Source organism: Coregonus clupeaformis, unplaced genomic scaffold (assembly GCF_020615455.1).
Source record: "Coregonus clupeaformis isolate EN_2021a unplaced genomic scaffold, ASM2061545v1 scaf0174, whole genome shotgun sequence".
Lineage (NCBI taxonomy): Eukaryota > Metazoa > Chordata > Actinopteri > Salmoniformes > Salmonidae > Coregonus > Coregonus clupeaformis.
Window position 1 is genome coordinate 73,108 of NW_025533629.1, and position 27,856 is coordinate 100,963.

Here is a 27,856-nt window from a genome sequence, read left to right on the forward strand (position 1 = left end):
GTCATAAGTCAAAGAGGAAGAGCCCTGGGTGGTTTATTACATTTAAACACGGTCATGCATAATGACAGGGGGGAGTTTTTTATTAGACGATCTGAACTCTGTTTGGAGTTTTTGGCTTTGAAGTGGGTTCCATGTCACCATCATCAGCAGCATCATCCTCTATTCAGCCAGGCTTTGGAAAATATCACTGAGGACACATTCCAGTGCTGCTAGATGTACATATGTGTGAGTGCTGTTTTTTTTTCATACAAATGCGCTCACTCACTGCAGGACTGTTTCTTAAAGTTGTACTGTGGAAGTCATTGCATGATAAATGACCCACCAGTGTGTGGATCGATGCTTGGGCTTGCACTGCTTATTTGTGTGTTGAGGGAAGCAGGAAAGAGTGTGTAATGATTTAGCTAAAGTGGAAATACAAGAGGCTGTGATATAAGTAAAGAGAATAGAGGATTGTGGGAAAGGAAACTACTGTATCGGTTTAATTTAACCCTTACTTTACCGGGTAAGTTAACTGAGAGCACATTCTCATTTACAGCAACAACTTAAGGAATAGTTACAGGGGAGAGGAGGGGGGTGAAAGAACCAATGAATTAAAGTGAAGTGTGTGTGAAAGCTTTTGATTATGTCATGAGCCAGATGACTTACAGTACATTGCTGCCAGATACAAGCACTCATACTGTATGTATAGACTGGGGGAGATTAGATTAGAATCAGGGTTTCTTAAACTATGGGTCGGGACCCAAAGTGGGCCCTGGGCATGTGAGAGGTGGGTCGCATGTTTTGAGAATACATCTATAATAGCACACTATTTCTTCTTATTGGGGTCGTTGGAGGACGATTTCGGTCACGGGAGGATGGTCAATTTCTCATTTGGGTCTCGAGCTGAAAAAGTTTAAGAACCCCAGGATTAGATAGTACATTATTGTCGGTTTTCACAGAAGTTTGTATTACGTTCAGAAATTGGACTGCTTAAAAGAGATCTACATCAAAAATCTCATCACGTCCACTTGTAAACCTATCAGGGACACATCACGTCCCCTTATAAACCTACTAGGGACACATCACGTCCATTTATGAACCTATCAGGTACTCATCACGTCCACTTAGAAACCTATCAGGGACAATGGCCTGTGTTGTCCTACTTAATCAAATATCCATTGTATTTATCCATCCTCTTATATCCTATATCCATGGTATTCATCCTCTTATATCTTATATCCATTGTATTAATCCATCATCTTATATCCTATATCCATTGTGACACAGTGATTGCATCAACTCATACACAGTATCACTTCATCTTGTCATTGTAATGTAAACAACAATAGTGAAGAAAGGCAACCAGCCTGACTGAGTGTGGATGGAGTTACTGATCACATATGGGTTTTCTGTAATATTTCAGGTAGCTTTGTATATTCAGGTATGTTTTCAATTGTGGGTATATTTTGTTATGAGCGAGGCCCTAATGTTTAACTGACTGACTGACTGACTGACTGGCTGGCTGACTGAATGACTGGCTAACTGAATGACTGGCTGACTGGCTGACTGACTGACTGACTGACTGACTGACTGGCTGACTGGCTGACTGGCTGACTGGCTGACTGGCTGACTGACTGGCTGACTGGCTGACTGATATCATAGGTGGAGCAACAGACAGAACTGTCCATTAGAGAGCAAGGGAGAGGAAGAGGCATGATTGTGACGATTAGAGTGAATAAATTCCTAAATTATGAAATTGGGCTACTGATTAGGTAATAGCAGCAACGATAATGAACCACTTCTCTCTACATTGTGTTTGTTCTACAAAAGAAAGGGTCGTTTCAGCAAAAGGCAAAATGTTGATCAACATTAATCAAATCTATAAGATCCTTCTCTATGCAAAGGAGGGCAACCGTTTCCATAACTATACAGTTAGTGCTAGAACCCATGTGACAACCTGTCAGTTGAACCAATCAGCTGAAGACCATTATTACCTGGGCCAGTGACTATTTTGAGCCTGGCTGTTGTGAATATCATCTGTGGGGATTATCACTAATCATCAAATTAAAAGCTAAAAGAAAACTAAAGCCAAATAAAGGTAAACTAGTAATATCCAACAAGATAGAAAAGATAGTCTGAAAAAGGTATGTTTCTATCCATGAGGAAATATTCTCTACTGTTGAAAACATACCCAGAACCAAATCAAACGTTTCCTACTTTAGTAATACCACAACTGCCTCCCAGACATAGGCTTTTACCTTTTGACATAACAGAGGATCATGCGCTATGCTTGAATAACACTGTGAGTTGAGCAGTTTACATTGCAGTGTTGTAATGATGTATAATATGAAAGAGCAGAGTGCAGCAGGGTCGTATTCATTAGTGCAAAACGAAGCAAAAAGGTTTTGCAACGGAAAACAAAAACAAGAGTTTCTTATTGGACAAGTTCAGCTAGTCCCTCCCATGCTGAGGGAACACAACCCAGGTTTCTGAGTCAGATTCACTCTACGTTCTCCATATGCACAGAACCATGGCTGATTGGCTCTTATATAAAACATGAAGCTGCAGGCATGGAGCCAAAAGAACACTGCAGCCTTAGCTACCTATCTGTGTTTAGCTCTCTCTCTGCAGCTGGTGTTGGATCTATTTTGGTTGTCTTGGCATTTTTTTAGGACAACATTGAGCTGTTTTGTCACAGACGCATCCCCTTTATGTAAATGCTACTCTCCTATTAATTATGTTGTTGTGTGGGCAGAAACAAGTAGGACAATAATTTTTAGGAAGAAATGGAGCTGAGCACTGTGCCTTGGGGGATCCCAATCAAACAAATGAAATATTTTTGCAACAGACGGTTAAGGGAGAGAGATGTAGAATGAGAGGAGGATGATGGAGGAGGAGGAACACACAAACAAAGAAACCCTGGCAACTCAGGTAAAGTCAATTATAGCTTCAACAACAGGCCATTTCCGTTCACTCGCTCCTCAGAGTGAACTTCTCCCAGTGCGTGGAATCTCTGAGGACTAACGATGTATGACACGCACACAGTGAAAATGAAAGCCTGTACTCTGTGAGCATATCTTCAGGTCATATAATGAAAGCTTGTACTCTGTGAGCATATCTTCAGGTCATATAATGAAAGCCTGTACTCTGTAAGCATATCTTCAGTTCATATACTGTAATGAAAGCTTGTACTCAATGAGCATGTCTTCAGGTCATATAATGAAAGTGTTGCAGGACCGTGCACTGCGTTTTAGCCTGACTCATAGGGCCAAGATCCCACGCTCTGACTGATCTTCCTCAGTTGGAGTCAGGAATCAAACTGTACTCCATTAGCCTCCCTGTATTTATAGACCTTTAGGCTTCTAGGCTTATCGTTTTCTGCTTGCTGTTCAGTTGGATCTATTTTTATTTTAGTCACAGCTCAAATAAGGTTAGTGCATGTATTACTCATAAGAATGTGTGTGTGAGTGTGTGTGTAGACTATAGAGACCCTGTCACATGCCCATGCCTATTGTGTGTGTAGGCACTCCTTTGATGACCTACTTCGACTCTATACAGTACGCACATTCCATGTGAGAACGTTCTAGAAGCTAAGGCATATGTTTTCAACAGTCATTTCAGCCAAAGTCAAAACGATTCATAATGTTGGAGCAAAGACATGCAGCGTTAAACACGTTTGTAAGATCCAATTGTCCTCTGTGCAAAGAGAGGAGGTCGCTGCCACTTGTAATTCTACAATCTGGACAGGATTGTAGAAGAGATAGAAGGTTTAAAAAGTTGGGCCTGGGCAAACGATGGTGAACTCTCCTGTGATAATCCACGTGATGGACTGGAATATGGGCTATAATATGCTACCAGCTCTCACAGTGTCACGTCAGAATTAGACGTTCATCCATGTTTCTGAAACGTCAAATTTCTATCTTGTTCCAAATATCAAATGTCGAAGTGTTTAAGGTTAAGTTTAGGCATTAACTCTGAATTTGTAAGGTTAGGATTAAGTTCAGGCATTAACTCCAAATTCTTAAGGTTAGGCATTAACTCTGAATGGTTAATGTTTGGTATAGGCTTAAAACAAAAATATCAAAAACAACTTTCTATCGCTGGATTCAAACTTGCAACCTTCGGAAATGGAGGCAGATGCTTAAATCCATCCCTGTCCACAATGGCCTAGCAAAACCGAAACCTACTTCAAAGTAACAGGCTCACTGTTGCCCCTAGTGGCCGGTTTCCACGTCATCTCCCGACGTCCTCAGACAAGGATGGACGTCTAATACTGACTTGTATCACAGGTGACCTGACTGATAGTATGAGAATCATATCTAACTCTGGATCTACTGTGGTGTATCTACTCGGGATTGGATCTACTCGGGATTGGATCTACTCTGGATTGGATCTACTCTGGATTGGATCTACTTTGGATTGGATCTACTCGGGATTGGATCTACTCTGAATTAGATCTACTCTGAATTGGATATACTCTGAATTGAATTGAATTTATTTTGGGTTACAGACATATACAACAGAATGTACAATGTGGACCCAGAGGATATCACTTGAAAGTATTGATTAAAACGTTTGTTTCCAAAGTGGTCCTCCATGGTAAAAACAATAACACATATAATGATTAAAAGGCAAGACAAAATGACAAACAACCATAAATACATTCATTTATATTGACACTGCACTTTCCCCTAACCTTAAAAACGAACTATATTAATTTCACATTAAAACAATCTATTCATTGCACAGCATGCTTATCATTCAAATAAATAAGGTCTCCCGAGTGACGCAGTGGTCTAAGGCACTGCATCGCAGTGCTAGCTGTGCCACTAGAGATCCTGGTTCGAATCCAGGCTCTGTCGTAGCCGGCCGCGACTGGGAGACCCATGGGGCGGCGCACAATTGGCCCAGGGTATGGGAGGGAATGGCCGGCAGGGTTGTAGCTCAGTTGGTAGAGCATGGCGTTTGCAACGCCAGGTTTGTGGGTTCGATTCCCACGGGGGGGCCAGTATGAAAAAATATAAAAAAATAATAATGTATGCACTCACTACCTGTAAGTCGCTCTGGATAAGAGTGTCTGCTAAATGACTAAAATGTAAATACACATGACCAGCAGTAGGGGCACAAGGGGCAGTGGAGTGGTTTCTCTCACTTAGACAACCTTGTACAAATGAAAACCTTTGCCTGCTATTTCTACTTTTTTCTTTGCTTGATCTCCAAGGGGAGGCTATTCCGTAGACAAATGCCTGTATAGAAAAACATGCTCCCGCAGTACTGTTTACTCTTGGGATTTTACAAGACATGAACTAGCTCTGGTATTGTAGCTCTGGTACTGTGTTGGTTATAGACCATATCAATGTGGTTTTTCATATAACCTGGGGCACAATCATTTAAGATGTCAAACATATGATTAAGTTTAAGTTGGTCCACTCTGGACTCCAAAGGCAACAAGCCCACCTCCCGGGAACTCCTGTACCCCCTATGTGGGTCCTAGGGGAACATTCAGCATATACCTGATAACATTATGTTGCATCACCTGCATTCTCTTTTTCAGCTTTTCTGATAGCCCACTATACCAAGCAGAGCATAATCAAAATGACACTGAATCAAGGTTGAGACAAGCAGCTTCTTAACTTTGATGTTAAAATATCTAGTGATAAGATATAACAATTTCAATTTGTTTGCCATTTTAGAAAGCATTTTAGCAGCAATCAGGTCTCCAGAAAGGGTTTGATCTAGGGACACACCAAGGTAAGTTACACTTGTTTTAGATTCAATCTCCTTGCCTGCACAGTTTACCTTTTTATCTTGTCAGCCCAAGCAATCTACGTTTTGTTCCAAACAAAATCGATTCAGTTTTTCCCAAATGTAGCGACAATTTGTTGTCAGTTTTCCAATCTCTAACAAAATGCAATTCCTTACTCAGGGTCTCCTCTATGTAAACTGTATCCTTCCCTGATAGCAGTATGGCTGAGTCATCAGCATAAAGCAGGAGTTTGCACTTTACTGTATCGGGCATATCATTAACGTATATAAGAAATAAGAGAGGCCCTAAAATTGATCCCTGCGGTACTCCACAGGATATTTCTTTGGCCTCTGACAGAACATCACCAACATTACATACTTGTGTTCTGTTGGTCAGATAAGACCTAAACCAATTCGCTGCTGCATCATTTAGACCCATGCCTTTTAATTTCATCAGGAGAATATCATGGTCCACAGTGTCAAAACTTTCTGCAAGTCTAACATGACCATACCTGTACAGTCGCTGGCCAAATGTTTTGAGAATGACACAAATATTAATTTTCACAAAGTCTGCTGCCTCAGTTTTTATGATGGCAATTTGCAGATACTCCAGAATGTTATGAAGAGTGATCAGATGAATTGCAATTAATTGCAAAGTCCCTCTTTGCCATGAAAATGAACTTAATCCGCAAAAAACATTTCCACTGAATTTCAGCACTGCCACAAAAGGACCAGCTGACATCATGTCAGTGATTCTCTCGTTAACACAGGTGAGAGTGTTGACGAGGACAAGGCTGGAGATCACTCTGTCATGCTGATTGAGTTAGAATAACAGACTGGAAGCTTTAAAAGGAGGGTGGTGCTTGAAATCATTGTTCTTCCTCTGTTAACCATGGTTGCATGCAAGGAAACACGTGCCGTCATCATTGCTTTGCACAAAAAGGGCTTCACAGGCAAGGATATTGCTGCTAGTAAGATTGCACCTAAATCAACCATTTATCGGATCATCAAGAACTTCAAGAAGAGAGGTTCAATTGTTGTGAAGAAGGCTTCAGGGCGCCCAAGAAAGTCCAGCAAGTGCCAGGACCGTCTCCTAAAGTTGATTCAGCTGCGGGATCAGGGCACCACCAGTGCAGAGCTTGCTCAGGAATGGGAGCAGGTAGGTGTGAGTGCATCTGCATGCACAGTGAGGCGAAGACTTTTGGAGGATGGCCTGCTACTTCTCTCCAGGAAAAACACCAGGGACAGACTGATATTCTGCAAAAGGTACAGGGATTGGACTGCTGAGGACTGGGGTAAAGTAATTTTCTCTGATGAATCCCCTTTCCGATTGTATGGGGCATCCGGAAAAAAGCTTGTCCGGAGAAGACAAGGTGAGTGCTACCATCAGTCCTGTGTCATGCCAACAGTAAAGCATCCTGAGACCATTCATGTGTGGGGTTGCTTCTCAGCCAAGGGAGTGGGCTCACTCACAATTTTGCCTAAGAACACAGCCATGAATAAAGAATGGTACCAACACATCCTCCGAGAGCAACTTCTCCCAACCATCCAAGAACAGTTTGGTGACGAACAATGCCTTTTCCAGCATGATGGAGCACCTTGCCATAAGGCAAAAGTGATAACTAAGTGGCTCGGGAACAAAACATCGACATCTTGGGTCCATGGCCAGGAAACTCCCCAGACCTTAATCCCATTTGAGAACTTGTGGTCAATCCTCAAGAGGCGGGTGGACAAACAAAAACCCACAAATTCTGACAAACTCCAAGCATTGATTATGCAAGAATGGGCTCAACACTGCAAATATTGACTCTTTGCATAAACTTAATGTAATTGTCAATAAAAGCCTTTGACACTTATGGAATGCTTGTAATTATACTTAAGTATACCATAGTAACATCTGACAAAAATATTTAAAAACACTGAAGCAGCAAACTTTGTGAAGACCAATACTTGTGTCATTCTCAAAACTTTTGACCACGACTGTATAGTTCCCCTTCTCACTTTCCTGCTTGATGTGGTCAAAAAGGTGGATAAGGCAAGTATCAGTGGAATGAGCTGTTCTAAAGCCAGATTGGAGTTCATAAAGAAGTTTGTGCTTGAGAAGGTATCCCTCAAGTTGATTAAAAACGAATCTCTCAACAACTTTGGATAAGGTGCTGAGGATCGACACAGGCCTGTAATTTCCTACATTTGTTTTACTGCTCTTCTTGTGTAGCGGAACCTCTAGGGTTGTTTTGAGATCATTGGGAAATGTACCACTACAAGTAGAAATGTTTACAATATGCGTTATCATTTTAGCAGTGACACAAGCACTATCCTTTATGAATCTTGCAGCAAGGTTATCCAGCCCAGTTTCTTTGTTTGTGCTCATTAAGCATAGTAGATTGGAAACGTTGTCCTCTGTTACCATGCACAGCTCAAACAAATAATTTGTGATACCTTTGTTGGTAAAAGTTGTTAATGAAAGACTGGTCATAGTGTCCAGAGCAGGTCGGTAACTTCTTAACCAGAGATGAGGCTATAGTGGAAAAAAAATAATTGTAAAATAATTTGCAACCTTTGCCTGGTCATAGCATAAAACATCATCAATATCCAGGCCAATACTATAGGATTCTACTTTATGGGGAGTTTTTCAGCCAATGTCCTTTAAACTATTCCACAGTTTACGAGACTTATGTAAGTTGTCATTAACAGCGTCTATGTAATGTTGGGATTTGGCCTTATCCATTTTGTATCTTGCCTGGTTTCTACAGTTAATATAACCATCATAATCTTGTTGTAGATTTGTCCTTCTGAATTTGGCCAGGTAGAGATCCCTTTTCCTTATGAGGTCGAATTTGTTTAATTGGAGCCAGAGAGTCAAGTGCAGACAGAAACAGATCTTTAAAAAGATACCAAGTTTGATCAACATCATCACAGTTTAGTACATGAGACCAATTCAAAATTCCAAGTACTTCTACAAAACGTTCCTTTGAGTATTTTTTTAAATTTATTTTTTAATTTCACCTTTATTTAACCAGGTAAGCCAGTTGAGAACAAGTTCTCATTTACAACTGCGACCTGGCCAAGATAAAGCAAAGCAGTGCGATAAAAACAACAACACAGAGTTACATATGGGGTAAAACAAAACAAAGTCAAAAATACAACAGAAATAAGTATATATACAGTGTGTGCAAATGTAGCAAGTTATGGAGGTAAGGCAATAAATAGGCTATAGTGCAAAAATAATTACAATTAGTATTAACACTGGAATGATAGATGTGCAAGAGATGATGTGCAAATAGAGAAACTGGGGTACAAATTAGCAAAATAAATAACAATATAAGGATGAGGTAGTTGGGCGGGCTAATTTCAGATGGGCTGTGTACAGGTGCAGTGATCGGTAAGGTGCTCTGACAACTGATGCTTAAAGTTAGTGAGGGAGATAAGTGTCTCCAGCTTCAGAGATTTTTGCAATTTGTTCCAGTCATTGGCAGCAGAGAACTGGAAGGAATGGCGGCCAAAGGAGGTGTTGGCTTTGGGGATGACCAGTGAGATATACCTGCTGGAGCGCATACTACGGGTGGGTGTTGCTATGGTGACCAATGAGCTAAGATAAGGCGGGGATTTGCCTAGCAGTGATTTATAGATGGCCTGGAGCCAGTATTGTTTCATAGATCACTAAAAACAATATTTAAGACTCCTGACTGACAGATGTTCTCTTGGTCTGATACAATAATCAAATCCAAAGTTGATTTAATGTCATTACACACCCGGGTTGGCTCAACAATCAGTTGTTTCAGTCCAAATAACTGATTAAATGTATACAGGGCATTTACTAGTGTACTTTTCTTGGGTGATAACTGCACATTTGTATTAAAATCGCCAAGCAGAATACATTCCCTATCAGCAAATACATTGTGATCACAGCAAAGTATTCTGCTTAGGAGGCCGATAGCACACCAACAAGTATAGGACAACATTTAGGAAGGAGTATATCTACCCATGCAACCTCAAGACCATCCATTTTTAGATCTGAACGAGGGTTAAAATGCACATAATTCCTAGTAAAAGCACACACGCCGTGGATTGGATCTACTGTGGATTGGATCTACTCTGGATTGGATCTACTGTGGAGTGTATCTACTGTGGAGTGTTGTCACTTTCAGAATGTGTCCTACTACTGCTACAACTACTACTACTGTTAGCTAAATGTTACGGACATGTTTTTGTGGTGGTATCTGGGATTCACACCCCGGCTCTCGTGTTCAGTGTCCCAGTCTTAACGCTGGCCGATTGGGCGAGACGCTGTTCTTAAAATAGGCCAGCTGCCAGGGTGAAGTGCCCAGCGATCGCTCTTCCCGCATGCATGGTGAGAGTGGCGCTAACTGGGGCGTGATGGTGCCCACTGCACAGAGCTCAACCCCCTCCTCTCCCTTGCACTCGTCTCCTATCCCTCCCGCAACACAGTGAAGAAATAAATGGAGATTAAATTAGATTAGATCAGAAAATCTTTCAAATTCACATTGAGGCAATTCATTTCGCTGCATACATAATACACATACACACCACTACACAGCAGGCCTGTTTAAGAGGCTGGAGGGGTCACTAGAGAAAAACACTGCCATATAGGATAATGACCAGGATAATGACCTTGATAATAGATATACAGTACCAGTCAAAAGTTTGGACACACCTACTCATTCCAGTTTTTATTTTTATTTATTTTTAAACTATTTTCTACATTGTAGAATAATAGTGAAGACATCAAAACTATGAAATAATAAATATGGAATCATGTAGTAACCAAAAAAGTGTTAAACAAATCAAAATACATTTTTATATTTGAGATTCTTCAAATAGCCACCCTTTGCCTTGATGACAGCTTTGCACACTCTTGACATTCTCTCAACCAGCTTCATAAGGAATGCTTTTCCAACAGTCTTGAAGGAGTTCCCACATATGCTGAGCACTTGTTGGCTGCTTTCCCTTCACTCTGCCATCCGACTCATCCCAAACCATCTCAATTGGGTTGAGGTCAGGGGATTGTGGCCAGGTCATCTGATGCAGCACTCCATCACTCCTTCTTGGTAAAATAGCCCTTACACAGCCTGGAAGTGTGTTTTGTCATTTTCCTGTGAAAACAAATGATAGTCCAACTAAGCCCAAACCAGATGGGATGGCGTATCGCTGCAGAATGCTGTGGTAGCCATGCTGGTTAAGTGTGCCTTGAATTCTAAATAAATCACAGACAGTGTCACCAGCAAAGCACCCCACACCATAACACCTCCTCCTCCATGCTTTACAGTGGGAACTACACATGCAGAGATAATCCGTTCACCCACACCGCGTCTCACAAATACACGGCGGTTGGAACCAAAAATCTCCAAATTGGACTCCAGATCAAAGGACACATTTCCACCGGTCTAATGTCCATTGCTCATGTTTCTTGGCCCAAGCAGGTCTCTTCTTATTATTGGTGTCCTTTAGTAGTGGTTTCTTTGCAGCAATTCAACCATGAAGGCCTGATTCACACAGTCCCCTCTGAACAGTTGATGTTGAGATGTGAAGCATTTATTTGGGCTGCAATTTCTGAGGCTGGTAACTCTAATGAACTTATCCTCTGCAGCAGAGGTAACTCTTCCATTCCTGTGGTGGTCCTCATGAGAGCCAGTTTCATCATAGAGCTTGATGGTTTTTGCGACTGCACTTGAAGAAACTTTAAAAGTTCTTGAAATGTTCTGTATTAACTGACCTTCATGTCTTAAAGTAATGATGGACTATCGTTTCTCTTTGATTATTTGAGCTGTTCTTTCCATAATATGGACTTAGTCTTTTACCAAATAGGGCTATCTTCTGTATACCCCCCTACCTTGTCACAACACAACTGAGTGGCTCAAACGCATTAAGAAGGAAATAAATCCCACAAATTAACTTTTAAGAAGGCACACCTGTTAATTGAAATGCATTCCAGGTGACTACCTCATGAAGCTGGTTGAGAGAATGTCAAGAGTGTGCAAAGCTGTCATCAATGCAAAGGGTGGCTACTTTGAAGAATCTCAAATATAAAATATATTTTGATTTGTTTAACACTTTTTTTGGTTACTACATGATTCCATATGTGTTATTTCATAGTTTGATGTCTTCACTATTATTCTACAATGTAGAAAATAGTAAAAATAAAATAAAGCATTTTTTTCTGTTGATAAGACTATCCAGGTGTGAGTCACTATAGTAACCTTTGGCGAGCGTCAGACTTTCCTATTAATTCGAATGAATCCTGGGCTCAAGCAGTGCGGCTCCACGAGAGTCTGTCGCTGCTCATCTTAAAATTACGCTCTGGTTCTGTTTTCAAGAATTTGACGCACGACCCACGTCCGAGAACACTTGATAAAGTGTCTCGCAACTGGATCATGCAGGCAAAAAGTTACTCATCCCCAGTGTAGCAGCTAAAAACCTACTGTTTTCTCCACACCCCAGTGTAGCTCCCCCACCTGTCTGAGCATGGTTATCTCAGTAGCTCTATCACAGACACCTCCCTGTGACTTCTCTGTGACCTCCCTGTGACTTCTCTGTGACCTCCCTGTGACCTCCCTGTGACTTCTCTGTGACCTCCCTGTGACCTCCCTGTGACCTCCCTGTGACCTCCCTGTGACTTCTCTGTGACCTCCCTGTGACCTCCCTGTGACTTCTCTGTGACCTCCCTGTGACCTTGAGTCTCATCTCCAGACCACCACTCCCTCTGGCCTCTCACTACCCTCACAGGACTTCTGATTAGTCAAGGAAATGCGCTCAGAAACCTTATTGGCCGTGGAGAACGGTGTGAGGTGCCCCAGCTGCTTTGCCCTTAGTCAGAATAATGTGTTCACCTCTTTAAGATACCTGGAAATAATTTACGAGCTATATCGGGAACCAAAAGTGCCAGCATAGATACAAAATCAGACTAAGCCTTGAAGGATAGATTTCACTGTTGATTATGGCTGAAGAAATCCAGTCCAAAAGACAAGTCTTTGCTGGCATGTTTCCTGGTACAGTATGTTGCTGACTGGCATGTTCTGCTCTGCACAAGGACCGTTCATTCAGGTAGCACTGAGTTATAGACTGCAGTTTATAGGCTGAGCTTGCAGTACGTGCTTGATTAGCTTAGGTCTGTGAGATAACAGAGATAAAACTAACTGAATATTTCCATTCTGTCCTCTGAGGTCAGTATTGTTAGACCCCTCTGTCACTGATTACCCAATGCTCTTGTTTACATCTCTCCTGGGCTAGTACACACACACACACACACACACACACACACACACACACACACACACACACACACACACATGCACGAGAACGCATGCGCACATGCAAGCGCTTGCACACACACACACACACACACACACACACACAGTAATGAGTTTATTGGGACTTTTCTTGTCCTTCTTGACGTTATAAATGACAATATTACATCCTGTATGGCGATTAGATTACTATATCAAAGGCCTTCTAGAAGAATGCGATTATTTTAAGATAGAATCAAAGTATGAAATGGAATCAACTGAAGGGCAATCAGTACCAGTGTAACCTCTGGGGGAGGTCAGTCCACGGCCGGAATGAGTCACGTACAGATGTTGGATCTTAATTTGATCACCCTTGCAGGAGAACTTTCCTGCAATGCAGGACTTTTTAAACTTGTAGTGCATTTGAGGTTTCGAAAGGCTTCTGAATTTTGTAATTTCCACTTTGAAATTTCAGACTTGATTTTCCCTCACATAAAATGTATCAACCCCTACAAAAATGTCCATTAATTATAATCCACATAATAATTCAAAATGTCTGTTGCTGCAGGATTCTTTTCCTGCTGTAGCAAACTGGATCAAATTAAGATCCTACATCTGTTGTTCGCAAACAGAACAGCACCGTTTCTTTCTAATAGTTTAGTTGTGCTTGATTGAGCTTTCTAGACACAATGGAACCAATGGAATAAACCCAAAGTGCAAAGCCCACCCATCTGGCACTCAAGGCAGGCTCAATCAAACGTTCAATCAGACACTTTAAAGAAAACAAATACAATGTGATTACAGCTCGTTGGAGTGATATTGTCAAGGAGGACTAGAAATATCAATGTGTTCATAATGTATTTCTTTTTTATTGAACAATCTCTAACGCTCTATCAATGAAAAACATGGTGTAAAAGATAGATGAACAGAGGACTGATTATAGTGTGTTTGGCTGGCAGAGTGTTCCTCTCTACCAAGGAACAACATGCAGTAAAAGATAGATGAACAGAGGACTGTGTTTGGCTGGCAGAGTGCCACAGGGGCAGAAGTGGATTAAAAACATCCAGTAGAGCATCAACAGAGCTTGTCTTATGACATTGACTCTCTCTGTAACACTGCTGAGTTGTGTAGTGGCTACAGTACAGAGTGATCATTGTTCCTCAGATGCCTCCCCATGCAGTCCTCCCTTTCTCCCTCTCTCTCTCTCTCTCTCTCTCTCTCTCTCTCTCTCTCTCTCTCTCCCTCTGTCTCTCCCTCTCTCTGTGTCTCTCTCTCTCTCTCTCTCTCTCTCTCTCTCTCTCTCTCTCTCTCTCTCTCTCTCTCTCTCTCTCTCTCTCTCTCTCTCTCTGTATCTCCTTCTGTCTCTCTCTCTACCTCTGTCTCTCCTTCTGCAGTCCTCCCTTTCTCCCACCCTCTCTCTCTCTCTCTCTCTCTCTCTCTATTTCCCTATCTCTATTTCCCTATCTCTATTTCCCTTCTCTCTCTCTCCTCTCTCTCTCTCTCTCCTCTCTCTCTCTCTCTCTCTCTCTCTCTCTCTCTCTCTCTCTCTCTCTCTCTCTCTCACTGTCTCTCTCTCCCCCTCTCTCTCCCCCCTCTCTCTGCCACTAGTCTGATTAGCTAACAATATCACAACAAAAGTAACATTCCCACACCACAAACATAACATGAGGACATTAAGTGATATTGCGCAACATGGCTTCAGTTCGGATGAATTGAACATTTCCAACTGACCCAAACCCTGTTGCGTAAAATGAAGCCAAAAGTGCAAGATGACAAAACATGACATAACCAGGCTAACAACTCTCAGGTTTTGGCCATGACTGTTCGGGTTTTGGTCACTAGATGTCCCCATTGCACCTTTTTTGTACCTTTTGTTTTTCTTGCTCTAATTATTGTTTGCACCTGTAGGTCATTCCCTTGTTAGTATTTAAACCCTGTGTGTTCCTCAGTTCCTTGCTCAGTGTTTGTAGTTAGCACCCAGCCCCAGCCCAAGCCTTGTTTTATATAGATATTTCTCTGGTGGGATTTTCCAGAGGTTCTCTGGTTTAGTTCTTGTGTTTTGTTTGAGTAGTCTTTTGAGGTTTGTTTTTCCCTGCTGTTTTTTACCACTTTGTGGAGTTTCTTTTGTTTTTTGGAGGTTTTCCTCTTTGTGCCTCTTGGCTTTATTTTTGGACTTTGTGGATTTAGTTTCTTTGCCTGAAGATGTTGTTCTTTGATTAAACCACCATCTCTAGTACTGCTGTGTCTGCCTCATCCTCTGGGTTCTGACAATTATTAGTGACTGTTTCTTGCACCGGGTCGTGACAGAAACACTGAGCCATTATTATGAAACCAGAGGCAGCCAGTACCCAGGATCTTTTTCCATGCTGTCCCACCATGAGGGGGACTGTCCAACGCCACGAGGCTGCTCTGGTTCAGCAAGAGGCCTTAATGGCTAGACATTCTCAACTTCTGTCAGAGATGCTGACTTCCATAAAGCAGATTTCGGATCGACTTTCCCGGCAACCGCTTCTGCTCCAGTTCATCCGATTCAAGGGCCCCTGGCAGTTAATCCCCTGGCTGAACCTCGTCTGCCGCCTCCCCAACGGTTCTCAGGGGATCCGAGTGTTTGTAAGGGGTTTTTCACCCAATGTTCTCTCTCCTTTGAGCTGCAACCATCGTCGCTTTCCCACCGACCGGTCCAAGATAGCATATATCATCACCCTGCTGTCGGAAAAGGCCCTAGCCTGGGCTACTGCTGTGTGGGATGCCCAAAGTCCCTGCTGTGCCAGCTACTCTACCTTTGCTGAAGAATTCAAGCGAGTGTTTCAAGGTCCTACCAACGGCCCTGACTCAGCCAAACAGCTCCTGACTCTCCGCCAAGGTCGGCGCAGCGTGACGGACTATGCCATCCAGTTCCGCACTGTGGCAGCAGCAAGTGGCTGGAACGACGAGGCGCTCACAGTGTGTTTTTGAAGGGTCTTTCTGACACCGTCCAAGATGAACTGGCCACTCGGGAACCACCGGACAACCTCGAGTCCCTTATCAAGTTGGCTTCACGCATAGACCAGCGTCTGAGAGAGAGAGAACAAAACCATAGACCGCTCACCCTAGCTCCTATCGGTTCCAGCTCCGAGTCTCCACCTTTATCCTCGCTGGCTCCACCAGAACCCATGCAGGTTGGACGCATCTCCCAGGCTGAGAGAGACCGCCGGATGAGGGAGCGATGCTGTCTATATTGCGGCAAACTGGGCCATTTCCGCTCCACGTGTCCCGGGCTCCAGGGAAACGCACTCTCCCGTGCAGGCCTGGGAGGACTGTAACGGGAAACATAACCTCCTCCCATCCATCCAACTCCCCGCCTGCTCATTCCAGTTACCCTTTCCTGGGACGACCACGAGTTTTCTCTTCAAGCCTTGGTAGACTCTGGAGCCGCAGGTAACTTCATGGATGGGATCTGGGCGAAGGAGAATGGCGTTCCTTCTGAACCTCTAAGTGACCCCCATAAGGGTTACTACGTTGGATAGAAGTCCTTTGGGATCTGGACTTGTCACTCGTGCCACTACCCCCCTTACGACTTTCAGTTTCCCAACACCAGGAAGTGATGAACTTTCATCTGATCTCCTGTTCCGAGTTTCCTCTCGTCCTTGGTTATCCCTGGCTTCACAGCCATAACCCTCACATCGACTGGTCTGTGGGCACTATCAAGCAGTGGGGTCCTACGTGCCAAGCCACTTGTATCTTCCCGAGTTCCCAGAGTTCTCCTTCCGAGTCTCTAGAATCCATCGACTTGTCCCGAGTTCCCGAGTGTTACCATGACCTCAAACTGGTATTTAGCAAACAGAGGGCCACCAAACTACCACCCCATAGACCTTACGATTGCACCATCGACCTGTTGCCGGGGACCTGCCCTCCCAGGGGTCGGATCTTTTCCCTTTCTCCTCCCGAACGAGCTGCTATGGATACCTACATCAAGGACGCTCTGACAGCAGGCCTCATGCGTCCATCTACCTCGCCGGGCGGGAGCAGGGTTTTTCTTTGTGGCCAAGAAAGACGGTGGATTACGACCTTGCATCGACTACCGGGGACTCAATGCCATAACCGTCCGTAACCGCTACCCGCTACCCCTTATGGCCACAGCCTTTGAGCTGCTCCAGGAAGCAGTTGTCTTCACTAAGCTTGACCTGCGGAACGCATACCATCTTGTGCGGATCAAACCCGGGAACGAGTGGAAGATCGCTTCCAACACGCCTACTGGTCACTACGAATACTCGGTGATGCCCTTCGGCCTGACCAACGCTCCGGCTGTGTTCCAAGCGCTCATAAACGATGTGCTTAGAGATATGCTTAACATCTTTGTGTTTGTTTACTTGGATGACATCCTCATCTTTTCGAGCTCCCTTCAAGAACACACTAAGCATGTCAGACAAGTGCTCAAACGCCTCCTAGACAGTCATTTGTACGTTAAGCCGGAGAAGTGTGAATTCCATTCCTCTCGAGTACAATTCCTGGGATTTATAGTGGAACCCGGATGAGTCCAGATGGACCCCAAGAAGGTAGAGGCGGTAGCGGATTGGCCCACCCCCAAGTCCGTTAAGGAAGTTCAGCGTTTCCTGGGCTTCACCAACTTTTACCGCAAGTTCATCAAGAACTTCAGCTCGGTGGCAGCCCCTCTCTCGGCGGTAACCAAGGGTGGCAACACAAGGTTTCTGTGGGGAAGAGAAGCTGAGACGGCCTTCCAAGGACTCAAGCAGCGCATCCTCTCTGCTCCCATCCTGACACTACCAACGGCGGATGAACCTTTTGTGGTGGAGGTAGACGCATCAGAGGTTGGGGTTGGAGCTGTCCTGTCTCAGAGGGGTGAAGACAAGAAGCTTCATCCTTGCGCCTTCTTCTCTCACCGGCTTACCCCGGCCGAGAGGAATTACGATGTGGGGGATCGTGAACTCCTAGCGGTTAAGATGGCATTGAAGGAATGGAGACACTGGCTCGAGGGGGCTTCTCAACCGTTTCAAGTGCTTACGGACCACAAGAATCTGGAGTATATCCAGCAGGCGAAGCGGTTGAACGCCAGACAAGCTCGATGGTCTCTTTTCTTCAGCCGATTTCAGTTTATCCTCACCTATAGACCCGGGTCGAAGAATCTCAAACCGGACGCCTTGTCACGAATCTACTCTCCTGCCATTCGAGAAGATACTGACATGACTGTCCTTCCGGCCGCTAAGATCGTGGCTCGATCTCGTGGCAAGTGGAGGATACCGTGAAACAAGCTCAAGCCATCGAACCCGGGCCCTGGAGGAGGTCCTGCTAATCGGTTGTTTGTTCCCAAGGCAGCAAGGTCCCAAGTCCTTCGGTGGGGGGCACTCCTCTCGCCTCACCTGTCACCCGGGCGTAGGCCGCACCTTGGAGTTCATCCAGCGTAAGTTCTGGTGGCCCACCATAAAAGAAGACGTTGCCACTTTCATCAAGGCCTGTTCCGTGTGCTGCCAGGGCAAATCTTCTCACCTCCGCCCTCAAGGACTCCTTCACCCTCTATCTATTCCCCACCGACCCTGGTCCCATATCTCGTTGGACTTTATTACTGGCCTTCCTCCGTCCCATGGTAATACTACGATCCTAGTCATCATCGACAGGTTTTCTAAGGCGGCCAGGTTTGTTCCTTTGACCAAATTACCTTCTGCCAAGGGAAACAGCTGAGTTGGTGATTAACCATGTGTTCCGAGTCTTTGGGATTCCGCAAGATATGGTTTCCGACAGAGGTCCCCAGTTCGCCTCAAGGTTTTGGAAGGCCTTCTGCCAACTCATAGGGGGCCACGGCCAGTTTATCTTCAGGGTACCATCCGAGTCCAATGGCCAAACTGAGAGGATGAATCAGGAGCTGGAAACCACCCTCAGATGCATGGTTTCCAACAACCCGTCCACTTGGTCATCCTTCATTGTTTGGGCCGAGTACGCGCACAACACCTTGTGCTCCTCCTCCACTGGTATGTCCCCGCATGAGTGTCAGTTTGGCTATGCACCTCTATTGTTCCCGGACCAGGAGGCAGAAGTCAGAGTGCCTTCAGCCTCGAGGTTCATCAGACGCTGTCAGGCTTACGTGGAAGAAGGCACGTCTTAATCTTCTGCGTTCCTCTCAGCAGTACCAACGACAAGCCAACAGAGGTCACCGTCCCGGTCCTACCCTGTACCCCCGGCCAGAGAGTATGGCTCTCAACTAAGAACCTACCACTACGGGTGGAGTCTCGCAAGCTGTCCCAGAGGTTCATCGGTCCCTTTAAGATTGCCAGGAGAGTCAATCCCGTTACTTCGCCTGCACTTACCCAGATCCCTTAAGATCAATCCAACATTTCACATTTCTTTATTAAAACCTGTTGTTTTTTCTCCCCTTATCCCGGCAGGCAGACCTCCCCCTCCGCCCCGTGTCATCGGTGGCCAGTCGGCTCTATACCGTCCACCGGATACTGGATTCCCGCCGGGTGCAGCGGTCCTGGCAGTATCTGGTGGACTGGGAAGGCTACGGTCCCGAGGAGCGCTCCTGGGTTCCTGCCAGGACATACTGGACCCTGACCTCATTCGTCAGTTCAGGGCCCTCCACCCTGAGAAGGCTGGTAGGAACGTCAGGAGCCGTTCCTAGGAGGATTCTGTCAGGTTTTGGCCATGACTGTTCGGGTTTTGGTCACTAGATGTCCCCATTGCACCTTTTTTGTACCTTTTGTTTTTCTTGCTCTAATTATTGTTTGCACCTGTAGGTCATTCCCTTGTTAGTATTTAAACCCTGTGTGTTCCTCAGTTCCTTGCTCAGTGTTTGTAGTTAGCACCCAGCCCCCAGCCCAAGCCTTGTTTTATATAGATATTTCTCTGGTGGGGATTTTCCAGAGGTTCTCTGGTTTAGTTCTTGTGTTTTGTTTGAGTAGTCTTTTGAGGTTTGTTTTTCCCTGCTGTTTTTACCACTTTGTGGAGTTTCTTTTGTTTTTTGGAGGTTTTCCTCTTTGTGCCTCTTGGCTTTATTTTTGGACTTTGTGGATTTAGTTTCTTTGCCTGAAGATTTTGTTCTTTGATTAAACCACCATCTCTAGTACTGCTGTGTCTGCCTCATCCTCTGGGTTCTGACAATTATTAGTGACTGTTTCTTGCACCGGGTCGTGACAAACAACACCATAGCTATGACATAATATATAACATATTGTTCGCCCAGCACTATTTCGGCAATGTTTCCCATAGGATTACACAACATTAGGCACTGTAAGAATAACCTAAATATTTCAGCCCGTGGTGGATGTCAATAGCAGCAGCAGCACAGGAATATGTCAGTATCAGATTGAGTGGGAGGAAGGTTTTATATAATAGAGTTGTCACTAGGCTTCATGTATGAGGATCCATGCTGCTAAAGCCTCTCTGTTTTTGTCTCCCTCAGGGCAAGCTCCAATCATACTGGCCTACTTATATAAAACACCAGATGTATTTTGGGCCTTCTTACAATGCCTGCCGGTGAATCTGAGCAAAAAGACTCAAAACACAGCATTGTTTTCACCAGTGAAGAGATAAGTTAAAAGAGAAACCCGTACACTGCTCTTGCTCGTATCACTTATCTTATTAAAGCTTGAAATGAGATCAGACCAGAGTCAGACTTCTGAACATTTTACACGTCTTAGGTTATAATAAACATTAAAGGGGCAATCTGCAGTTGCTACATCCATTTTTGGACTCATAAATTAATGATATGTACCCATTGATTCTTGAAGAATATAACTTAGAAATGCCTCATGAGCTTAGTTCAACTGTCGTACCCCATCAGAACCACAAATATGAGCTTGTTTTATTCCAATGTTTGTAAACAAACACTGTATATCCTTAAAACATGGTTAAAACTATAATGTTGATATCATGGATGGTCAGTCTTTGCATACATAGCTCTGTCTATGAATTTGAGAGGTTACGTTTCTCCAGCCCCCATCCCTTTAGCTTTTTAATGAAACGGGGCGGGTAGGACTCTTTGATATAGTTTCAACTGCTGATTGCCTCTTTAAGGTGAGACGAGTATGATGTTAGAAGACCTAGTGATAGCCAATATCCACACCTCTACTACTCAGTACACCTCTACTACTCAGCACACCTCTACTACTCAGTACACCTCTACTACTCAGCACACCTCTACTACTCAGCACACCTCTACTACTCAGCACACCTCTACTACTCAGCACACTTCTCCTACTCAGTACACCTCTACTACTCAGTACACCTCTACTACTCAGTACACCTCTACTACTCAGCACACCTCTACTACTCAGCACACCTCTACTACTCAGCACACTTCTCCTACTCAGTACACCTCTACTACTCCAGTACACCTCTACTACTCAGTACACCTCTACTACTCAGCACACCTCTACTACTCAGCACACCTCTACTACTCAGTACACCTCTACTACTCAGCACACCTCTACTACTCAGCACACCTCTACTACTCAGCACACCTCTACTACTCAGCACACTTCTCAAGTCTTCCCAGGACAAAATAATAATGTATATTTTCACTGTAATCTGTTTTTCATGCTCAACAGTTTCCTGTGTGTATCAAGAATGGTCCACCACCCAAAGGACATCCAGCCTTGACACAACTGTGGAAAGCATTGGAGTCAACATGGGCCAGCATCCCTGTGGAACGCTTTCGACACCTTGTAGAGTCCATGCGCTGATGAATTGAGGCTGTTATGAGGGCTAAAAGGGGGTGCAACTCAATATTAGGAAGGTGTTTCTAATGTTTTGTCCACTCAGTCTCGCTAGAAAGGAGTGATTCATATGCTTTTGAAGCTGTGCTGCAGTGGTTTCACAAGGCCAAGCACAGGTACTTCAGAGCAAGACTCAAAGGGCCTTTAATCTGAGAGGAGGCAGCAAATGTAGTGACGACAGAGAGTATGCGTCCAAAATGCCACCCTATTTCCTATGTAGTGCACTAATTTTGACCAGGGCCCATAGAGCTCTGGTCAAAAGTAGTACACTATATAGGGAATAGGGCAACATTTGAGAAAACACAGAGAGGATTGATGGGGGCACTCAACTCTTTCATCCTCTCTCTGCAGCTGCCCAATGTAACACCGACACCATGGTCCATGTCTGACTGCTGGACAGAACTGCAAGTGACACTCCCCTCTGCTGGCTAATGTTGGTAACTGCAGCCCTTATCAGCTCTAATGGTAAATTCAGCACATTTGATTTCAACAATAATAATAATAATAATAATAATAATAATAATAATACAAGCGCCTCATAAATATTGGAATGTGTCCATTTCTGTTGCATATACCTTTTCCATCAAGTTAGATCAAATTGAATGGTTTTGGGTACAGTAAAAATAGCAAGTAGATTCCTTCACAGATAGATGCTTTTAGTTCCTAGTAAGAAGTGCACTGCACAGGGATTAGTTATGTGCAAAGACATTGCAAAGGCTTTGCTATGGCAGGTTTGCATAAATCCGACCCTATGGCACTTGAGAATGATTCCCCCTGCTGCAGGGTACCCGTACTGTGCATGTGTGCAAAGGGGATTTATGAAAGAGATTTAAAAGGGATTGAGTGAGAGGATGCACTTACAGGAAAACAATGCAATAAAAATGTATAAGTTAATAATACAGGTAGATTAGACGAAAGTAGGATGTAGGGAATCCTTTCATGAAACTGTATTGTTGTAACACATTATGATTTTAATTGCGAATACAGAAAACAAATAAATAGCTACAAATGCATGTAATGCACGTAGGGAAATTTAACAATGCAGAAAATTCCAGACAGGATCAACACAGACAATCATCTTCCATGAGTTCTAGGTCCCCTAACTAACAGACTCACCATTTATTTGTTGGTGTGGATTGGAAGATGACAAATAAACAGAGGACGGGCGAGAATCAATGCTTTTAAATACTATTGATAGTATTTCTATAAAGTAGCTACTTGGAGGGTTCCATTGTACCATTCCTGTCATATTATGACGCTGGATACTGTAATGTACTCGACTGTACTGTGCATTGCATGCTGGGTGAGTAGCAGGCTGGGTAGTGGTAGTAGTGTCAGAGCTGGCATATGGTACAATACATTGGGCTGTGCAGACCCAGGCCAACCAGACCCACGCCTGGTTTTTGCATTGTCCCCCAGCCACCTCTGTGTATAAAACAACTGTGTTATTTCAGCCATCCCTGGCACCAACCTGGTCTCAGAGCATTTCATACTATTCTGTACTTAAATCCGAGACACTCCATTTAGTATGACATGTTACGTTTCGTATGGTATGTATTAATTTGTGGATGTCCATCGTCCATTTCATATGATATGTTACGAATTACAATTCGTATTAGATGTTACAAATTTGCAAAATGTACAATATATTATGATTTCGCAAAATGTACAATATGTTACAAATTTGCTAAACAGATGATATGTAATGAATTCTAGCTACATTTACATTTTAGTCATTTAGCAGACGTTCTTATCCAGAGCGACTTAAAGGAGCAATTAGGGTTAAGTGCTTTGCTCAAGGGCACATCGACAGATTTTTCACCTAGTCAGCTCGGGGATTAGAACCAGCGACCTTTCGGTTACTGGCACAACGCTCTTAACCACTAAGCTACCTGCCGCTAGGTGGCTAACGTTAGCTAGGCTAGGGGTTAGGGTTAGGGGTTAGGTTAAGTTTAGGAGTTAGGTTAAAGGGTTAAGGTTAGGGTTAGGGGAAGGGTTAGTTAACATGCTACAGTGAGGGAAAAAAGTATTTGATCCCCTGCTGATTTTGTAAGTTTTCCCACTGACAAAGACATGATCAGTCTATAATTTTAATGGTAGGTTTATTTGAACAGTGAGAGACAGAATAACAACAACAAAATCCAGGAAAATGCATGTCAAAAATTTTATAAATTGATTTGCATTTTAATGAGGGAAATAAGTATTTGACCCCTCTGCAAAACATGACTTAGTACTTGGTGGCAAAACCCTTCTTGGCAATCACAGAGGTCAGACGTTTCTTGTAATTGGCCACCAGGTTTGCACACATTTCTGGAGGGATTTTGCCCCACTCCTCTTTGCAGATCTTCTCCAAGTCATTAAGGTTTCGAGGCTGACGTTTGGCAACTCGAACCTTCAGCTCCCTCCACGGATTTTCTATGGGATTAAGGTCTGGAGACTGGCTAGGCCACTCCAGGACCATAATGTGCTCCTTCTTGAGCCACTCCTTTGTTGCCTTGGCCGTGTGTTTTGGGTCATTGCCATGCTGGAATAACCATCCACAACCCATTTTCAATGCCCTGGCTGAGGGAAGGAGGTTTTCCCCAAGATTTGACGGTCCCTTTGATGTGGTGAAGTTGTCCTGTCCCCTTAGCAGAAAAACACCCCCAAAGCATAATGTTTCCACCTCCAAGTTTGACGGTGGGGATGGTGTTCTTGGGGTCATAGGCAGCATTCCTCCTCCTCCAAACACGGCGAGTTGAGTTGATGGCAAAGAGCTCGATTTTGGCCTCATCTGACCACAACACTTTCACCCAGTTCTCCTCTGAATCATTCAGATGTTCATTGGCAAACTTCAGATGGGCCTGTATATGTGCTTTCTTGAGCAGGGGGACCTTGCGGGCGCTGCAGGATTTCAGTCCTTCACGGCGTAGTGTGTTACCAATTGTTTTCTTGGTGACTATGGTCCCAGCTGCCTTGAGATCATTGACAAGGTCCTCCCGTGTAGTTCTGGGCTGATTCCTCACCGTTTTCATGATCATTGCAACTCCACGAGGTGAGATCTTGCATGGAGCCCCAGGCCGAGGGAGATTGAGAGTTCTTTTGTGTTTCTTCCATTTGCGAATAATCACACCAACTGTTGTCACCTTCTCACCAAGCTGCTTAGCGATGGTATTGTAGCCCATTCCAGCCTAGTGTAGGTCTACAATCTTGTCCCCTGACATCCTTGGAGAGCTCTTTTGGTCTTGGCCATGGTGGAGAGTTTGGAATCTGATTGATTGATTGCTTCTGTGGACAGGTGTCTTTTATACAGGTAACAAGCTGAGATTAGGAGCACTCCCTTTAAGAGTGTGCTCCTAATCTCAACTCGTTACCTGTATAAAAAGACACCTGGGAGCCAGAAATCTTTCTGATTGAGAGGGGGGTCAAATACTTATTTCCCTCATTAAAATGCAAATCAATTTATAACATTTTTGACATGCGTTTTTCTGGATTGTTTTGTTGTTATTCTGTCTCTCACTGTTCAAATAAACCTACCATTAAAATTATAGACTGATCATGTCTTCGTCAGTGGGCAAACGTACAAAATCAGCAGGGGATCAAATACTTTTTTTCCCTCACTGTAAGTAGTTGCAAAGTAGCTAAAAAGTACTAAGTAGTTGAAAAGTTGCTAATTAGCAAAAATTCTCAAGTTGTCCGTAAGGGAGATTTGAACTCGCAACTTTTGGGTTGCTAGATGTTTGTGTTATATGCCTATCCATCCACCCCGACCAACCACCCTACTTTCGTTTTTGCTGTAGCCCTTTCCTGCAGTCAAATGACCTACTGGCCTCATGGGTGGAATGTTCTAAATATTTATCATAATTTCATTAATTAATTAACTTATATTTGTATTTTTAAACAGCCGAAAATCCTGTGTTGTTTCTATGTTAAACTTTATTGTTATATTTTAGTCTTCTGTGATGTATATAAAGTGTAATATTGGGATGCAAACTCAAAATGTAATACATTTCAACTCTATATCTGACATGGTACAGGTGTCTTCTTTTTGTAAGCCCATAACCATGTGTGTGAGGTGTATTCTTTTCATTTCAAAGTAGATTTGTTTAAGACTACCAAGAAACACTCTGTGTGACCCTGATTTCGCACACTGAAGTAAATTAAGTAACCATCTGTCCTATGTAACCATACCAAACTTAACATTTCATACTAATTTGAGCATTCTGGATTTACTTTTACTATGTTACATCTAGTCTATGAGACCAGGCTGCTGCACAGGCTCATCAGGCTGCAACCTCAGCACAATACCCCCCACTGACATTGCTGTGGATCCTTATTGGCAAATCCCCTGAATCATCACTGGGGTTTACTGACCCATTGTTCAGGCTTTTTTAGCCCACATGCCCATTGACCACCACCTGCACCCACCTCTTACCCCACCCCAAACACACTCCCCAGCTCGCCCCTCCCTCCCAATCCAAATAACCTCTGTGTATTGATGTTAGGAATCATCGGGTGGCTTCATGACAAAAGATAAATGAGTGATACAGTATTATTGTTGTATCTCTTCCTGAATGTTCCTCGTAAGTGGCGGCTGGTGGGCGAACAGCAGCAGGGTCGAATTTCGTGTGGTCACGTGGTCAACAAGGGCACATCAGGGCGCAAACACTGTACACAAGATTCAGTTGACCTCATATGACCGAGGGATGTCACCATGACCACACACCTACCGTACTACACAGTCTGGTTGTTCTCAAAAATATCTCACCAAATACCAGCCTGGTCTCATAGACTAGACGTAACATAGTAATCCGAGACACTCAAATGATGGTTACTTAATCCGAGACACCAGATGGTTACTTAAGGCAAAAACGAAAGTAGGGTGGTTGGATGGGCGTATAACACGATCGTCTAGCAACCCCAAAGGTTGTGAGTTTGAATCTCATCATGGACAACTTTAGCATTTTAGCTAATTGGCTACTTTTCAACTACTTACTACTTTTTAGCTAAATTGCAACTACATTGGAACCCTAACCTTAATACTTTTAGCTAACCCTTCCTCTAACCCTAACCTTAACCCCTTTAGCTAACCCTTCCCCTAACCCTTTAACTTAACTCCTAAACTTAACCCTAACCTTAACCCTAACCCCTAGCTTAACTAACGTTAGCCAGCTAGCTAATGTTAGCCACCTAGCCACCTAACTAGAATTTGTAACATATAATATGCTTTGCAAATTCATAACATATTGGACGTTTTGCAAATTCGTAAACATATTGTATGTTTAGAAAATGTGTAACGTATAACACTAATTGTAATTTGCAACATATCATATGAAATTAATGATGGACATTCACAAATGAATACATACCATACGAAACGTAACATATCACACTAAATGGAGTGTTTCGGAATTTACATACAAAATGCTCTGAGGCCAGGTTGCAAATACTGATGTATTATTTGTCATTGTTATTTTCTAATGAGGTCCTGATCAATTGCTTTAATTGATATGCTATTGAAGTTTTATTTTCCCTTATTGGGTCAGCTCATTTGGTATACCAAACGGCATTCTTGATGCACTCCTACTAGTCTATACAATGCAGCTTACTACATTCATGTGGTGTTTGAAATTACAGATCATGCTGGATTTGGATTTGTGTTGAGATTCTATTGGGTAGATATGATGGGACAGGCAATGTGTGCCCTAAAGGTTTGATGGGGCAGGCAATGTGTGCCCTAAAGGTTTGATGGGGCAGGCAATGTGTGCCCTAAAGGTTTGATGGGGCAGGCAATGTGTGCCCTAAAGGTTTGATGGGGCAGGCAATGTGTGCCCTAAAGGTTTGATGGGGCAGGCAATGTGTGCCCTAAAGGTTTGATGGCACAATCTTCTACTGTGGGAGCTTACCTCAAGTGCTCTGATGATGTCAGACAATAGTGCAAATGTAGCACAATTAAAGATAAAGTTTCCCAAAACAGTTCTATTTTTGTTTCTTTGTTAAAATATGGTTGGAACTTGGTTGAGATGTAGTATAGTACAGACATTTGATTCAAATGCCTACTATTTTTACAGTGTGCTGTCAAATCTCTCTATGTGGACCAGTACAATTGATGGCCCTGCAGAGTCCCACATGGAACCAAGAGATATCAAGAGAAGAAGAAGCAGAGAGGAAAAGACAGGAAGTAAAAAGTCAGACGCCTTC

At 43.5% G+C, this 27,856-nt stretch overlaps 1 long non-coding RNA gene across 1 annotated transcript; it reads left to right on the top strand.

Moving 5' to 3' along the window:
- Nucleotides 1-32: 32 nt before the first annotated feature.
- LOC121583430 lies at nt 33-27,856 on the top strand. The gene is made up of 3 exons (XR_006003526.1): nt 33-225; nt 22,028-22,141; nt 27,727-27,856. It is a non-coding gene; the product is annotated as an uncharacterized LOC121583430 (long non-coding RNA).